Below are 14,405 nucleotides of genomic sequence, written 5' to 3'. Positions count from 1 at the left end.
TACCTTTTAGGCTACACATGTAGCTTTAAAAGGCCTTATGGTTATCCTTGGCTGTGCTTGCTAATTTTTCTCAAAGATGCCCTTAGAGGACTTGACATATTGTCTTATTTACCTGTTGAGACTGAGAAGGGTGCTTTTCCATTGTTGGGGCTGCACCTCTGTTTCCTTGGACAGTAACTTTTTGCATTTGTTGAGCACTTTGTTGATGATGGATATCCACCATCATGGCTTGTTTCTACTTGGGGCTCTGGCTTTGAATCTTTCTGGAACAGCTGAGTCTATACACTTATGCAAGTGATTGTACAGTGCTTTAGTGTAAGCTTTGGTGTAGTTACCATTTCCACTGGGGGTGGGGCTTGGAATGCATTTATACCTTCACCTAGGAGGGTATAGTTTGCCTTGTTGAAGTTTTTTAGTGTGAGTTCACCATTTGTAAGTCCTGGTGTTAGTGCCAAATCAAAGGTGACTGTTTTGTGGTCAGATTTAATGAATGAGGGTCCAACAGTTGCAGCAGTGCATCTGTTTGACATGTTAGTGAGGACCAAATCTAGTATTTTTTTCCTCTTGTTGGGGTATGAACAATTTGTTCCAGGGCATTTGAGTTGACAAAGTCAAGGAACGTTTGTACTAGTGAGTTAGGGCTAGAGTAGGTTTCCCAGTTGATAGTGGGATAATTGAAATCCCCATATCTAGAGTGCTCAGTAATATTTGGAATGACTCCAGTTTGGTCAAGTAGGCTTTGTGCACATTATGACCTGTGTAGTGGGATCTATAACTAACTATGACTTGAATGGGAGTCTTGCCCACAGTCACCTGAACATGGAGAAACTCCACAAAGTTGTCCAGTCTAACTAGACGGGAGGTGAATTTATCTCTAATATAGATAGAAACACCGCTTCCGTTGCTTCTCACTTGTTCATTTTGTGGTCTGAAGGTATGGAACGCATTGTAGTCTTGCAAGGCTGGGGTACTCTCTGAGGCCTTGAACCAGGTTTCTGTGACTGCACAGATATCTACACTGTCCAGTGATAGAAATGCTTCCAGGGTGTTTTCAAAAAAAGTTCTAAAAAACATGACGTCATCACCATCGTCATTAATTCCCCTTTTTTCTATTTGTACATCTTGTTGAAATGTTACATAAACACCACTTCTCTCAATTTACAGCCACTATCCTACTTTCTTTTCTTTTTTTACTGTCATGCTAATCTTTACATGGTCCTTTCCTCGTGCAATCCATTCATCTCTTGGCTGAATATATTTATCTACTGTTGGCTTCTTCCTGTCTCTCCCAAGTCTGCTTTACCAAATTGTCTTCTGCTTTCCTGCCCTTGTGAATAAAACACGGTAACCCGTCCTTCTTGACTTTATCTGTAACTTCTGCTCTGATGTCCTGTCTTGTTTGTCCCGCATTATGCATTGTTCTAACCATCTAAGCATTTCATCTTCATCCCCTCAAGCCTTCTCTGCAGTTCTGCCTTCACAGGCCAGGTTTCTGTAACATAAAGAAGCACTGGTCACACTACAGTATTGTACTCCTTACTTTTCAATGTCTTTGGCTTTCTTCTGTTGCTCACAGTCCCTCACACTTAGTATTAGTTGGCTGCAGGGTTTCTGAATTTAGATTTGATCTCCTCCTTCAGGTTTCCATTTATTTCAGTCACACATTCCAGATACCTGAATCTAAGAAAATGTAAATATTTGGTGAATAACTTATGAATATTAACTATATTTGCATAGCTACATTAATATCATGAAAGTTGTATGACCTGTGGAGAACAAATAGTGCCATCTTGTATGAACAATAATTGGACCAATACCTTCCATCTAATGTGCACAGTTTTGTAAATTAATATTATTGTTTTAAATACTGTTTATTTATTTTGTTTGTTTATCGGATTAGTATACTTTGTAGACACACGCGGTGAAGAAATTCACAAAAAATAAAACAGAACAACTTCACAAATAGAGTAATCACAGAAGGTTGATAATCCCATAGATAACTGATACAATATGTAAATATTATTAACAAGTAGAAAAACAAAAGTGTGTTAATTTTAGTAGTAAATATGATAGGGAAGCAGCAGGTGAGTACAGAGGGTCAAAGTAGGAGTGATGCAGGTGAGGAAGGAGTTAGGTTGTTACAGTGCAATTTGATTTGGGGTATCTAGAGTGAGGGAATTAATTGGGAGAGTTTGTGGGGGTTGCAGGGGGTGGTTTTGTTATGGAGCTTAGATAAAAGAGGCAAGAAAGCACCTTGTTGAAGTAGCCAACAACAAAAAAAGAGCAGTCCACGGGTAAACGTAATGCCATAGTAATATAAACCAAACAAAAAGCTCAAATACTTATAGGCAAAACGAAGCACAGCAAGCATACAAAAAATTAACCAAGTCGTAGTTTATTTAGGTAAGCGCTTTCATCACACCAACGTGGCTTCTTCAGACCATAATAACAAACATTCATTCTATGTTATATTTATATAACATTTTAAATTAAAATCCTGTTTTAATTTAAAATGTTATATGCTCGCTGTGCTTCATTTTGCCTATAAGTATTTGAGCTTTCACCTTGCTGAAGTAGTTTGAAAAAAAGGGACTGTAAGAGTAGCTCAGCTCTGTAGGAGACTGGTAGTCATTTGGCTTTGGAGAGGGTGATGCAGTGGTGGTCCTAAGGGTGGAATTAGAAATATGTCAGTAGATTTTGTTTTCAATGGACTGTAGAGTAGATGAGTGAGTGGATGAGTGTGTTTTTTTTTTCCAAGGCTGTAGCTATGATGGGGAGCCCATATTGAAGATGAGTAAGGAGGACTCCTTTACCTATTGCAGCTCTGTGAGAAATGGAGAAATTTTCCAGAACTAAAAGAGAACAGATCTTTTTCCAGGTGTTTTCAATGAGACTTTAAAATTTAAGTGATTGGTCTAGCCATAAGCAGGAGTATTTAAAATATGTGGTTGTTTCTATAGGAGTACCATTGAGATCTACAATCTTGAGATTTGCAGGAGTTTTATTTTCATTTTGTACAAGCTTCCAAATATCATATTTTTTTTTGTTTTGGAGGGGATTAGGAGTAGCTTAGGGTTGTTTAGTCAAAAATTAAGAGAGTGGAGATCAGACTGAAGCTGAGTTTGAAGAGCTGAATGTGAGGGACCGCATGAAAGAATAACCACATCATCTACATAAAGCGTGACAGGAAGGTTAGGAAGATCAGAGGGCAGTTTTTAGTAAAGATTGAAAACAACAGTGAGGTCAGTATGGATCCCTGGGACACTCCTCTCGTAAGGGGTGCTGGAGGGCATAGGAAGTAGCCTCCTTTGACTCTGAAATATTATTTGTTAAAGAAATGTTGGGCCCAAGTGACTTTATTAAGGCTAACCCAGTTACTTGGAGAGAGTGAAGGAACAGGAAGTGATTGATAAGATTAAAAGCTTTGGTAAGGTCAATGAAGAAAGCTTCTGAAAGGTTTGCTTGATGCATGTTGAGGGATTTCCTTTGTAAGTCACAATAGTGTTGTCATTGTGCTCCAGTCCAGTGACTTCCGGTCAGTCCAGAATCCATGCTGTTTAAGAATGAGGAGGTGGTACTGCTGGATGGAAGTAGACAGTTGGTTTCAGATTAATTTTTCAAGTATTTTCCTAAGTGTAGAGAGGATAGGCATAAGGTCCAAGTGAGATGCATTTTCTGGTTGAAACTTTATGAATTTATTTAACAAAGGCAGTTTTCTATATGTCTGGCTCTGTATTTTAAGTTAAGCAGAGATTATAAATAAGGAGAAAATATGTTGTAAGGAAGTCTTTGCAGAGTAATACAAACCAAGGGAGTAAGTCGTTTGCACCAGCAGATGCATCTATGGGAATGTGAAAATATCATATGCAGAATTTTCATAGATTGTGCAGTATCACAAAACATCACTGTACCTTCTTCTTCCATAATAGTAAGGTATCAGTGGATAACTCTTTAACAGGTGAACAGATTTCCCAGTCCTATCCCTGGCCCCTCTTGCACAATAATTTGACCATAACATTGGTATTCTTTGGCAGATAAAATATTTTGTTTTGTAGCTCTGAATGACAAACAAATATGCAGATTATCAAAAATTATAATGGGAAATGAGCAGTTTGGATTAAGATCAGGATGCAGTATGACTAACTTGGTGTTTTTAGTGATACAGATTGTGGAGAAGCCAAGACAGTGAAAGAGTCCAAATGGACATTCTGAGACGTGCAGAAAGCACACGACAGGGTTCAAAGAAAGATGATTTAAGCAATTCTGCAACTGTTCAAAGTCTAGTAAATGATGGTAGAATTAGTGCAGGCTTTGCACAAGGACACAATGATACAAGTATGAACATTATTCAGATTTATAAAGAGATTCCCAGTGAGTATGGGTCTGCATCATTGTTCAGCTCTGAGCCATTTATGGTCATAATAGTGATGGACTATTTTAGCAAATAAGTTAAAGGCGACAGATCGACAAATCTGCTATAAGCAGAAAATGGGGTACTATACATAGGCTCTGCAGAGGAATTTCAGCAACTGATCGAGGACTGGAAAGCAAAACTAAAGGCACATAGGATGGAGCTGAATGCAGCTATGATAGTGGTTAGTGCAGCAAATGAGGGAAATCTGAATAAGATGAAAACTGAGATAAAAGTAAAAATAGTGGAACATGCTAACATCTTCAAGTATCTGCAAGGTAAGGCTGAGAAGAAGGGGAATTTATAGAGGTCAAAGCTCGATTCAGAGCTGCTGCAGGCAGCAGGAACCAAGTGTCAGGGTACAGTGTGAGAAAAGAGTGCAAAAAAGCTGAAAAATAAGATACACAAAACAATGGTGTGGCCAGTACTTCTATATGGTACAGAAACATGGACAGTAAATACAGAGCAGGTCAGGAAGCTTGAGGTGACAGAGAGGACATGCCTAAGCTGAGTTGTAGTATGCATACTATGGGACAATTACAGCCAAGAGGAATTATATGTGCAGGAAATGAAAAGAGGATTTTGTAAAGAGGATTTGTGAGAGTCAAGAAGAAGATAAAAGGAAGTAAGGATCCTGTCAAGAGATGAATGAATTGCATGACAGAAGACCTATGAAAGTCTTGAATGACCATAGGTAGGAAAGTGTCTATGAATCAGTAAAAGTGATGACAGTTAATAGAGCATCCTGACCCCATGTAAAAATGGAAAACTGGAGGTAATTATGATGACAATGATGATCAGATAGACCTTTGATACTAACACCAGTATGTAATCCATTGTCTAATGAAGAATGTTCCTGCTTTTGCAATTGTTTAACTCACAGCATATTACAAATCATGTGAAGCATGTTTTCAATAGAATATTCTGGAGAAATTGTTTCATGAAGTAAGTGATTTCCTGGCTTAGAAGACTTCATGAAGAAAGAAGATTGACCTGCATCCTGCTGCTTAGGACAGAATTAGTTAAATTAAAGGATTTAGTAACGTCAATGAAATTCCTACTGGTGATGTTGTCTTTGTCAGTGTTTTGTAGGCTATCATCTATGAGGGTATATGAAGTCGTGTTGGTACTTTTACCTGCCCAAATACTTTCCTTATAGTTTGATAAGGAGTTATATTTTTGAATGTATTTGGTAAAGTCTGTGTAAATTAACTTTTCCAAAAGTTTTTTTTAATGATGGTAAAATTTAGATGAGTTTATAGTCACAGGGAGATACAGACCTAGTGATGCTAGGTAGAGTATATACACAGACTGGCTTCATGATGGCAGGCATAATTCTGAATGTTAGAAAAATGTTGAAAGTGTGGTTGAGAAAGGCAACTATATGTTTGAGTGCTGACTTAATAAATCAAGGCTGGCAACCATCTAATTCTGCAGTGTTACCTGTTGGAATCTGTACTGGCAAGGTATCTATATCCATAGCCCTTTTTGTGCTAAAGTAGAATGTAGAGATAAAGGGCTGCTTTTGAAGAAACACGATAGCCTGCAGACAGAGGTGCAGTTTGGAGAAGTTGTGAGAGGGTCCTTTGATGAAATAATGAATTCTTAGGTTGTCTTTCAAAGTATTTATTGAGTAGTTGTTTATGTGGTTGGAAAATGAAGAATTGCCTATTACTTGGTGAATTACTTTCCAGAATCATTTTGGAATGTGTGGAGATTTTTTTGTTGATATTTTAGCAAGTTAGCGTTGTGATGCTTATTTCTAGGGGGGCGGCAGTTTTGTACACATTTGAATTTGTTGATGTTCTTTGAAAGAAGATGGCTTCAATTCCATGCAGGTAGAGTTTTTTTTTATTTTTATAGTGCTTTTAATTCTTTTGTAAGTCAGAGGTTGGGCTTTCTTATGAAAAATCTGGAAATCATTGGGAAGTTCTTATCCCGCAAGTGAGGATCCTAACTGCTAAAGTAGGGTTTGTGAAGTTAAGAACTGGAGACCATTTAATGACGTAAAGTAGCAACAGTAGATTTTATATATTTTTGGCAGACTGAGACCTGAAGGCAGTATATTTTGAAGGGAGTTTTTCTGAGTCAATGTAATATGAGAAGATGAGAAGGTAGTGATTACTGATTCTGAGAGTGGGGAATGAAAATGAGGACATTTTGTTTGGAACATTGGTTATTATAAGGTTTAAACAAGTGTGTGTTTATTAGATTAACAAATTGGTCTTTTAGGATGCTTTATACTCTGAGCAAGATTTTGTCCTGCAAATAAATCAGTGATTGCATGCTTTGGGGATCTATGACACTGATGGGATTACCTAGGTATATTATATAATTGTTGAGGAAATTGTATTTAAAAGTTGAAGAGTTAGATAAGAATATTTTTCTTCTGAGTTTGGGGGAAAGGTTAGGCAGTATTCAGCTGAAGGTAAGAGGATGGATTTAGAAAGATGATTACAGTGAACAGTTTTGTTTGTAATCATTAGGAGTGGAAGCTTAAGCTTTAATTTCTATTGTAGAACTGTTTTTGCAAAGAATAAAAGTTCTTCTAACCATGTACTACTGTTGAATATATAATTGTAAACATTAAAATAGTGATTGCATTTATTAGATTCCATTTTAATTCATGGCTGTATTATAGCAAGGAAGTCATAGATGTGAAGAGAGAGGAGGACATTAATTTGTTCAAGTTAGTTTTTGATTCTGCCAACATTTAACAGGGAAATATAATTTGTAGTTAGCTTTGTTTTTAGAAGGGCTTGCGGCATGCGCTGCAGTAACTTGTTTCCAGGTAAAGAGTTAGCTCAGTGTTTACAGGTAGATGTTTGGGATATATTGTAATGGAAATTGTAGGAATTGTATGCTGAAATGATTTAGTAATATGTTTTTAGACTTACAGAGGGTAGATATGAGAATATGTACAGGGAGAAATTGTGTTTTAGCTATTTTGAATGTTGTGAGAGTGAAGTGAATTTTGTATGGGTAAGTGTGGATGCAGGGATGATATAATGGATAGCCTCTTGGAAGGATGACAGTATGAAGTGGAAGTTTAACAGGTAGCATGGAAAAGAATGAGTTGTATATAGTTAAAACATATTGTGCACTTCGCTTGAATAAAATTTAAATGTTTCACTGTTTTTCCTACACATTGGAAATTGGAGGAACTGGATAAATAAATAATGAGTTTATTTATTTATTTTGAATGTCTAACAATGGGTTAACTTTAAAAAAAAAGCAAACAAGTGACTAGATTGGAGATCTTGATACTGAAGTTGGGAGGCTAGGATGAATGCAGTATTCAATTAGGACTAATATAGGGTTATTACAGTAAGTGAAAAAGGCTGGACATGAGGATGATGGTGAGAGTACGTTTCAGGATGTCTATGGCAGCAAAGGAAAAGTGGAAATAAATCAGACCAGAGCTGTTTAGAGTAAATGGGTAAAGCTGTATTTTGTTTAAAAATGCCGACATGATACTTGTATTTATAGCATTTGAAATGTTTGGAATTTCTGAAAGGGCTTTTAAAAAGAATGGAAGATGACTCTATAGAGCTGAAGAGACTAGCCAATAAATTAAATGTGTTGAAAATGTCTTTTCAAATAAGGGGGGGGGGTCCACATTCTTTAATTCAGGTGAAATATAATTGGAGAGTAATAGAATTAGGTGATATTGTGAATATTGTATGTATAGGGCAGGGCTGATAAGTACAAAGGTTTTGCTGGATGAGGTGAAAGGGAATGGGATGGGAGATGAGGCAGTCAGTTATAAGCCAATCAGTTTGTACGTATGTATGCAAGTGTAAAAAGATCGGTACACATCAAGGCCACAAACTGCTTAAACCTAATGACTACAGTTATGAAGAACACTTCTGTGGATATATGATGCTCGGTCATGTAGGCATATAATCAAGAGCAACAAGAGTGGCAAAAACTGATCAATCCCAAAAAATAAATAAATAAATAAATAAACAAAAGCAATCCTTTTTGCAGGGGGGGGGGTGCTGTCCTCCATCCCCCACACCCCTTGCCAATTATATGTACCAACTCCAAGATCACTCTGCAGAGGGGAAAGACAAACTCCCCGATCCCCTCTGTTCATGATCTCAAACCAAAACAAAGCTGGCAGTGTTCGATCGGCTGATTTTTGATAAGATCTGTTTACATTTTCATGCAATGATAACACTATTCGATCACCTCCATGACATCCACTTCTGTATAGGTCTAACTAGGGAAGCAGTATTGCAGGCAGCGTGATACAGAAGGAACCATCTAGAAGGAGATGAGACTGAATTTCTACAGCCATCATGCCCATATTTGATGTAGGTATGTAGATTGGTCTTTTCTGCATTGGCTGCTATCAAAAGTTGTGACTGGTTACAGCAAACTGAATGGCCAAAAGTGGTGCATATCAGCTAGTGCATAGTACTGCAGACAGAACTCATCATATGTATAGTTGCATGTACTGCAGGGCCAGTACTATGATCCCTTGTTTCACTGGCTCACTTGTATGATCTGTGACAGGTGGGATTAGCCATAAAAAAATCCCTTCTCATTTTACCATACAATATGCCTTGGATATCAAGCACTTTCCAGGCCGGGAAACACTGAGGATGTGATGTTATAGGTAGGTGTCCTTGATCTGCAGATGTGAAGCCCTACCCTTAGGCCTCTGGGTTGAGGGTGGTCCTGATATAGGAGCAGAATGATGGGGGAACAAGAAATGAGCAGTCTTCATGATTATTTGGATGATAGTCTGTATGGCTGGTTGTAGTATGAACTTAAAACCTACTAGGGGAACTGATGATTGACAGATACGGGAGAAAATACAGGGGAAAAAAATCAGGGGGAACCTATGAAAATGCCTCACTTTCATTGACCTTATAAGTCATGAATCCTTGAGAAAAGCTTACAGCTCAGAAGGCATGTGGGCAAAACTGTGAATGATAAACCCATCTGAATATTCTGTATACACAACATCTTCATGTTGGAATTAATTGTTGACTTTTCCAGAAAAATGTATGTTGATTTGTTTAGATTTGTAGCAGAGTTTTCATGGACTACATGCAGCTGCATCCATGTTTTGTGAGATGTCAGGGGTACTTTATGCTGCCATATCAGCCATCACCATCCTGATCTACATATAAGGAGTTAATTTCATTCAGTGGAGTGTTGGGGTACATACTGGTATTATTCTTAGCACAGGTCCAGTATGTCATAACACCTGGGTATCCTGTCTTCTTAGTTTATCACTTCATATTACAAAGGATACCTTCCTCACAAATAATTGCACTGAATGCCACTTTGTACTAAACAGTCCCCATCCTTATCTAACCCTGTGATGTAGAGGGATGAAACCCTGACTATGGCTCAGGACCTCGGTGTTCAATTAGAAGCATGAATTTATATCAGTCCTGATAGGGAATGACTAGCTTGAATGAGATACACCTGTTTGATTCATCTACGGAGGTGGGGAGGGGGGTGAAGGCTGATAAGTGTGTGGTTTTAGTGACAACTACTGGTGTCTGGATGTATCACCTGCATGCAGAGGCCATTTTTGACTCATGTTGCGTTGGAGAGAGACCCCCTTCTGAGCCATGGAAAGAGGAAGTATATGTGGGAGCACACTCCTCCTGTCCTGCACCAGGCAGTGAAAAGCCTAAGGGACTGAAGTACTCAAAGCAGGATCACATCTTTCCACTCTACTCTCACCACAGGGGAAAGTGATAGACCAATAGGGCTTCTTAGACAGGAATAAATGGGCTGCAGGGCTCTCATCTATTTCATGGATGCTTGGCTTTTATCACTGTGGAATGAATGAGATAATTTGGTACAGGTAGTCGAATCAATGGGGAATATCATGAAGACGTGGAGTGGGGGAGGGGAAGGAAGAAAAAATGTATATAATTAAACAGTGTGACATTCTCTACTGCTACACATGTAACCAGCCTAATATTGTGATTAAGCTACAGTTTACTGGTCCACATCTGATTCTTGATAGTCCCAGTACAGTAACACTCGCTATATGTTTCATATTGAAATATTATTGATCCAACACTTTATTTCTGTGAGAAAATGGTAGAACTGGTTATTGTGTGGTTTATACTCTCTAGTTAAACCAAACGAATATGAGCTGTAGGAATCACAAATTCAAGGTTCACAAAATGAGTTTAATAAAGTAAGCACACGCTTTCGGAGAGCTCAATGGCACTCCTTCTTCAGACAAGAAAAAATCAGAATTCAAAAGATAAAAGCACTTATATATGCACACGTTACTCATCAAATAATTAATTTAATAACTTCAAACAAGCAAGTTAAGCAGAACTATTAACCCTTTAAAGGGTATGTTCATGCAACTGACACCAAAAAACAAGCTAAACACATTCACCTTGTATCAACATCCACTCAACTGGCTATCACGCAAACGGTAATAGTGAGTCTTACTCACCTCGTTTGCAGTCGGGTGAAGGAGTTTTGCCTTTAAGGGTAAACAATCGAGCGAACAACAATGTGTTCCAACAAGTCATGCCTCAGGTCACTCCTACCATTTGTGGATTTCTTGGCAACACTAAATTTTTCGAAAATGGAATTACTGATGGTAACGATACGGGTATGTCAAATAATACCCAACCAACAGTAAGTAATATTTTACAGCTGATTAATACCTTCGACTTAAAACTGTTCAAATGTAGGAAACTACAATTAGAAATATCTTACTTTCAACAGTGTCTTGTTAAGCAAGTGGTTCCTAAAGGGCTTCGGCAGTGGCGTTTTCCTGTAGGTCTAATAGAGGGGTCACAGTTTCATAATGACCTCCTCACATTATTTGACAAGCAGGCTTTTCAGTTTATTAATATGTTAATTTTACAGAACAATAATGCAGCTGAAGCCCTTCAAAAAGAGTTGGAAGCCCTTGAACATCAGATCAAAAGTGACAATGACTTTCAAAGGTATAAATACGAATATTTTCATATTTTCACCAGTATTGAAGCTACAATGTGCAAACTGGTTAATGCTAAAAAGAAAAAGATCAACAGAGATGTTCGTGAATATGCTAACAAAAAAGCCTATCTGAGCCCTCCTCCCATTTTCAAACAAATTAATGATTTTGGGCAGGTTGTAGACTTGACTGGGCTTTCACCAAATTTAATTAATCAGGAGAGGGATGAGGCTGTTAATCAGGATGAAGAATTACAATCTCCTCACCGTAGTGAGCACCTTATCAACAGCGCTAACAATAATGGCCATGATGTGGTCATTTCTGAACAGTCAACATCCTCCTCCAACACAAACAGTCAGAACAACTTGTCTCAGGGGGGTTTTCCCAGGAACAACAAATCCAAGCAGAGGAACACACTAGTGAAGACCAATTCTGGCAACTCCAGGAGCAAGAGAAACCTGAGGAGGAGATAGTCAACATTAAACATGTCCCTGAGATTATATTTGACTCGAGGGGATTTTAAGATATATAATTACACTAGTTTTGTCATCAGCGAAGACATGGCTGACTTCTTTTCTAAGGGTTTATCTTTTGTGCCTGATTCTCACTTTGATGTTGTTAAAACAATTGTTGATTTGAAATTGTTTGTGAGAAAACTCAATTTAAACATCTTAATGCATGAGAGACACCCAGCAAGTTGCACGAGTGGTAACCTTAACATTTCCAGTGTTTTTAACCCTCCCCTGTATGAATCTTTATGTAGTTTTGAGAAAATGTGTGAGCTTGATTTTAGGGCCCTTGCTAAGAATAACGCTAACTCACATAAACACAGGTTGAATATTACTAAATTACAGCGTGATTTTATTTCAATATTGCAGAATTCTCATGTTAGGGTCATGAAACCTAATAAGGGGGGGTGGTCTTGTTTTTATGGACCACTATTTATATGTTGAGAAAATGTCCACAATGTTGGATACTGATTTTTACACCCCGGTTTCCATTAATGAAGTGAACCAAGCTTACTCAAGGATAAGAAGTATCACTGAGGATTTATTTTTGGAGAGGGTTATCGACATGGACTGTTACCAATACCTAACGGTGGTAGCTCCTAAGCTCCCCATTTTGTTTGACATTCTTAAGATTCATAAATCCACTAGTGACCGACCCTTCTGTCCGATAGTTGATGGTCGTGGGTCCATTACTTATGCTTGTGCCAAGCTGGTTGATACCATTCTGAAACCTCTGTTGGAACTTGAGCCCTAAATCTGCAAGGACTCTTGGAGTTTTTTACATGACATAGGGACTACTCCTTTTTGTAGTGGGTGGTGGTTTTTAACCATCGACATTAAAGACCTATACACTGTTATCCCCCCAACAGCTTGGCATACAGTGGGTATGTGAATTCCTCAGGAACAAAAAGGTTAGTGACAACAGTGTTTATCTTGTTGAAACTTTATTAGAAACTGTGTTGAGTTCTAATTTTATGTTGTTTGAAGGTAATATTTACTTGCAGCGATCAGGGGTAGCGATGGGTTCACCGTGTGGGGGCAGTTTTGCCAACTCTGTGTTGGCACATTGGGAAAAGACATTCCTTTTTCCAGATACTGTATTTAATGACTGTGTCACCTGGTACACTAGGTACCAGGGCAACGTGTTTTTATTGTGGAAGGCTGACCCTTCCATAGTTCCTTCCTTCATAGAAAGGATTTCTAACATGACTAGTTTTCTAGAATTTACGTACAATTTACAGGAATGGAGTATCAGCTTCTTAGACATCTTGTTGCTCAAGGACTCAGCTAATCAGAGCCATAAGAGTGTTATCTATAGGAAACCCACCTACTCCAATGCATTCCTCCATTACACTAGTGTCCACCCTAGACATCAGAAAAAAGTGGTCGTAAAAGCCCAGATGGTTAGGGCTGCTAGGATGGTTTCTGACCATGAAGATTTTCTAGCGGAATGTGAGTGTTTAACTAGCGTGTTTACCAACAGAGGGTATCCTTTGAAGTTTGTCTTTGACATAAAATCTGAAGTCATTAATAAAAGGAGTTCGGGTTTTTATAAACCAATACTATCTATTGTAATAAACGCCCCACATGGTAATGATAGTCTTGAGAACACTGTTTTAGCTATGAACCAGGCAGTTCCTTTTGCAACCAAGTTTTTCTGTACTTTTAGCTTGGATTATTTATCTATCTTGAACGTGTTAAAAAAGAACTGGTCCTTGGTTATTGAAGATCCCCATTTATTTAGTAAGTTTGATAGTACCCCTAAAATTGCTTTTAGGAGAGGACAAAATTTGAAATCACTTTTGGAGGCCAAACCCAAAGATTTAGGAATCCATAAAGTAGGCATGACTAGATGTGGGTCATGTAGGCAATGTAAACATGTGTGCACAGATGACAAGATTAGTTTGAAAGACCAAGTTTACAAAGTAAATGGTAGATTTAATTGTGAGACCAGGGGCTTTGTCTATGTGGCTACCTGTCAGAGATGCACTGCACTGCATTCTATATCGGTAAAACTGAAAGAAAATTTAGGCAACGCATCTACGAGCATATATACGCTATAGCTAGAGGTGAACACAACAATGCTCTTGCTAGGCATATTGCTCAGTTTTCTGACCATCATTTTAAATTTTCTGTTTTAAACAAGGTAGACGGTGATGTTAGAGGTGGCCCCTGGCAAAATCTTTTAGAAATCAGCGAACTTTATTGGCAAATTCGCACAGCTGCCCACATGTATCTGGGACTGAATGATTATGTGTCTATTAGTTGTATTTTAAAGAATCTTTCATTGAAAAGATAATATGGTTAGACTGTTTTTAAGAATTTTTAAAACAAAGTATACTTGAACTTAACCATATAAAGTTTGTTTGTTTATTTGTTTATTTTTTAGTAAAAATTTTATATATGGTGGTCAAAGTGTAAGAATTTCATATTGTGTATACAAGGTGAATGTGTTTAGCTTGTTTTTTGGTGTCAGTAGCATGAACATACCCTTTAAAGGGTTAATAGTTCTGCTTAATTTGCTTGTTTGAAGTTACTAAATTAATTA

Source organism: Protopterus annectens, chromosome 2.part0, assembly GCF_019279795.1.
Source record: "Protopterus annectens isolate FY-2018-M chromosome 2.part0, PAN1.0, whole genome shotgun sequence".
NCBI classification, from domain to species: domain Eukaryota; kingdom Metazoa; phylum Chordata; order Ceratodontiformes; family Protopteridae; genus Protopterus; species Protopterus annectens.
Note: the sequence above shows the minus strand (reverse complement) of the source record.